The sequence below is a fragment of the Arvicanthis niloticus genome, chromosome 3, assembly GCF_011762505.2.
Source record: "Arvicanthis niloticus isolate mArvNil1 chromosome 3, mArvNil1.pat.X, whole genome shotgun sequence".
NCBI lineage: Eukaryota > Metazoa > Chordata > Mammalia > Rodentia > Muridae > Arvicanthis > Arvicanthis niloticus.
This window is the reverse complement of record NC_047660.1, coordinates 82,293,259-82,297,731: the sequence shown is the minus strand read 5'-3', so window position 1 is coordinate 82,297,731 and position 4,473 is coordinate 82,293,259. Positions and strand designations below refer to the sequence as shown.

The 4,473-nt window shown below is 42.3% G+C and overlaps 1 pseudogene; it reads right to left on the bottom strand.

Annotated features, from left to right (window-relative positions):
• Window positions 1-216: 216 nt before the first annotated feature.
• Window positions 217-766, bottom strand: LOC117706063 (small ribosomal subunit protein eS7 pseudogene; annotated as a pseudogene).
• Window positions 767-4,473: the final 3,707 nt, after the last annotated feature.

Sequence of the window (4,473 nt, the reverse complement as noted above, 5' to 3'; positions counted from 1 at the left end):
ATATGTATATATATATGTGTGTGTGTGTATGTGTGTGTGTGTTTACATATAACCTATATATATATATTCTTTCATATACTTTATTAATTTTTAACTTTTTAAAATTGTGAACTCAATGTGTGGAGGCCAGAGGTTATTGTCAAGTTTCTCTCTCACACTTCATATTTTACTTGCTATTTTTTTCTAAATGACTAATACTATATTCAGTCATTTTCTTTACAGCTGAAACTCTGGGGATTCAACATTAACATCCTTGCCAGTGAGCTTCTTGTACACTCCAGAAGAAGTTTCGACCTTGTGCTCCATGTTGTTCTGTTGTGCTTTGTCTGAGTGAACTTTTATGAGCCAGCTGCCATCCACTTTCACAGAGATCCTCTTACCCACAATTTCACTTGGGAAGACCAAGTGCTCAAGGATGGCGTCATGCACTGCTGTCAGGGTGTGGCTTCTGGGGCGCTTTTGCCTATTTTTCGTGGACTTTTCCGGGTTGGCTTGGGTACGATCCTCCTCTGAGCAATGAAGACTACATGTTTCACACTGAAACTAGCCGGACTTGATTTTCTGGAAAGACTTCAGCTGAGGATCTGGTACAAAAATTATGATCGCTTTCTGACCGCCAACTCCAGTTTCCTTGGCCGCGGTGATGCTGAGCTCTCGCAGCTGCACCTTGAGATCTGAGTTTTTCTTCAGCTCGAGCAGCGCCAGACTCGAACTCATCTGGCTTCTCGACTTTGGACTTCACAATCTTGGCACTGGAGCTGAACATGGCTTCCTCCTTATGGAGCACCAGCTTAGAAAGAGCTACTAACTAACTTTAAAACAAGGTATCTCACTGAACCTAGAGGTCGTCCGCTCAGCTAGACTAGTGGCCAATATGCTTCAAGGATCTTCCTGTCTCCTTTTCCCCACTGCTGGGATTACAAAGACCTGTCACAGTGCTCCACAAGTGTGCAGAGTTCAGAGATCAGAGGTTAGAGGTCAGCACCAGGTGCCTTCCTCATTACTTAGCACATAAGTTATTTTTTTTCAGATGGGGTCGTTCACTTGACCTGGAGCTCACCCATTTGGCAATACTATCTGGCCAGCAAGTTTCAGGGATCGTCCTGTTTCTGCCGCTCCGGCATTCACCATCATGCCTAGCTTTAAAAAGCTCTCTCCTCTGTCTCTCTCTCCTTCTCTGTCTCTATCTCTGTCTCTTTCTTCCTCTCTGTCTCTCTTTGTCTATCTCTGTCTCTCTGTCACGCTCCGTATCTCTCTGTCTCTGTCTTTCCTTCTCTCTCTCTCTCTCTGCACCATAGTACATATGTGGAGGTTAGAGGACAACCTGCAGATGTGACTTCTCTCCTCCCACCAGGTAGATCTTTGGGATTAAACTCAGATTGTCAGCCTTGGTGGCAAACGCCTTTCCCTGCTGAGCCATCTTGCCAACTCTATGCCTGGATTTTTATTTGAGTGCTCAGAATCTGAACTCAAGTCCTCACACTTGTGGAGCAGTCAATCTGTCAGCTGAGTCACCTTTGTCCCCCTTCAGACACTTTACATAGTTTCTAGATTATTTACAGACCCCAATACAATGTAAATGCTACATAAATAGTTAGGATACCATATTGTTTAAGGAAAGTGACAAGAAAATATCTATATTCGTACTATATGAGTGTGATTTTATCTGGGGGGCATATCAATACATAGTTTTTATTAGAAAATATCTGTCTGTCTGTCTGTCTGTCTGTCTATCTATCCATCCATCTTTCACCAAGACTGAAGCAATTTACTCACCAGTAATACAATTTAGACTTATAGCATATGGTGGAACAAAGGACTTTCTCAGTGTTTCAACTTCCTGTTGTATTACTCTAATTAGTATCCTAGGTATTAAGAGTTTTCAAAACTATAATGTCTTAAGTATTTTTCGAACAAGCTTTACACCATAATCTGCATATCTAAAATTCCCATTTAAAGAATAAATACAGCAAGGTTAGTAGCACTTACAAAGAACTACATTCTACAGGAATATTCAATGAACAATAATTCCGGGTCTCTTGGAAAGTTAGAGCGCCTCTCGAAGTCCCATTGGTACACTGCCCACTTAAGGGCTCACTTTACATTGAAAGTGTGTTGTACCTTCAGAGAGCATTCACAGGGCGGACACAAAGAATACTGTTTATGTGAACTCATTAGTAAGAAATTCCATCTTTTAAAACTACCCTTCCTTCTTCTCCCTTCTAAATGTTATACTATACCCAGATGTACATTTATTTACTTATATATGTTATACATTATAGGCTAGGATCTGCATTTGAAGAAGAGAATGCATTTTATCTTTTTCTGGGGTTGGGTAGCCTTGCTCAATATGATATACACTATACGTCTAACCACTTGCCTGAAAATGTTGTGATTTCATTTTTCTTTAGAATAATAGTTCATTCTATATATGTGGCAGGCTGTCGTTTTCTGATCCTCTGTGTTGGACACCAAGGTTGGTTCTATTTCCTTGCTAGAGTTAGCACCGGCAGTGCAAACATCTCTTTGGTAGAGGTGGAGTTCTCTGGGTATCTGGGTATCTGCCCAGGAGTGGACTCCCTGGGTCATATGGTAGTTCTATTTTTAACATTTTGAGACACATCCGGACTGATTTACATAATGGCTGTGTTAATTTGTACTCTAGCAGTGAATAAAGGCTCATCCTTCCCTCCATGTTTTCGCCAACATTTGCTTTCATATTTCTTCATGGTAGCCATTTTGAAAGGGGTGAGGGGGAATCTCAAAGCAGTTTTAATTTGCATTTTCCTGATGATTAGGAAAGCTGTATTTATTTGTTTGAAAATTCAATTCATTAGTCCATTTGTTGATTGGCAGCTTTATTTCATTGACATTTAATTTCTACAGTTCTTTTTAATTTTTATTAGCCCCTTGTCTGAGGTATAACTAATACATTTTTCCCACTCTGGTGTTTATGCTGTTGTGTATATGCTTTACTGATAGCGTCTCTTACTGTGTAGAAACTCTGCACTGTTATGCAGTTCCATTTGTTGATCTGCGAGCTAGGTCCTGTGCTACTTCTGTTCAGAAATTTCTTACCTATCCCAGTGTCTTGAGGAGACTCTTATATTTTCTTCTCGTACTCTCAGTATTTAAGGTTATATTTTTATTTTGTTATTATATTGTTGTTGTTGTGATGGTGCTGGGTCTGAATGTTTTAGGTTTTAAATTAAGGTGTCTGATGCAGGGTGGTGGAGGTGGTTGGATTGGGTCTAGGATGCCAGGATGCCATCCAGTGGTGAGGGAAGGAAAGGCTTTCAATATGCTTTCTTTATTTCAGTGTGTTTTCTTCATCATGTACAGGTAGTGTTTTAACTATAATATGACTGGAGGTTTTGCTGCTCTTATTTCATTGGTGAGACAGATTAAAAGCTCTCGCCTAAGACTGTGTATCTGTCACTGTCCAAGCCATAATGAAGATAATTTTAAAGAGACATTTTTCACCCCATCTTTTGGCTCTCAGACTATGGAGACAATGGACCTTAAGAACTTGGAATTCTCCTAGGAGTCTAATGCTGGAAAAAGGAAAGGACCAAAGTTTGGTGCTAGCTTATCTCTCAGGGAGAAATTCACACAGCCTGACAAGTCTGATAGTCTCAGACTACCTCGCAGTAGAGACTAGAGCTAAGGCAAGGATGGGCCAGTGAGGAGTAGGAGCCAGTGAGGAGTAGGAGCCAGTGAGGAGTAGGAGCACCCCTTTGGCCAGGACTATTTACTTAGCTGCTCGTGCTTCCTGTCCTGTCCTCTGTTTAACTTGAAACTTCACGTCAGGACCCTGAAGGTAGGTATGGGTAGAGGTGGGGCCCCTGGACTTCCATATGTATCCCTCTTCCCAGTGTGGCCTCACTGAAAAGATCTCCTTTCTTCATCTTAAACTATCACTTGCATCTTTAATTGGCCTGTTTAGGACAGGTGGTAGCGCCTAGCTCGTTTAGCAGGCCCAGAAGGAAGAAGAATCCTGGCTTCTGAGGAATCAGTAGTCCCCACCAAAAGTCCTCTAACCTTCCCCCTAAGTCCTGTGGCCACAGCGAGTGGCTGTTTCACTGCATGAATCGGCTCATATCATTTCCAATCAGAGACTCTTCTGCAGCTTCCAGGTAACCTGGGTTCTCTTCTGTGGCCTACATGGCCCTGCATGGCCTCCTGCCTCTCGTCACATAGCTAACCTCAATCTTTATTGTGCCCTGGGCCCTATTTCCAGCAGCTGCCTTGGCTTAATCAGTTCTTACTATGTTCAGGGTCTTTCTGGCCTGGAACCTCCTCCTGCTGGGACACCTTACCCTCATTCCTCTCAAGGCCCACTCCTCATCCCCTGGGAGCTCTTGTGTTTGTCTTCCCAGGATACTCTTCTGACAAAAGCTGTCTCCTTAGTTTTAAGGCTCAAGCATCTAACTGCTCATCTGCTTTCTGGATTGGCCTCCTTTTGCTCTAGAA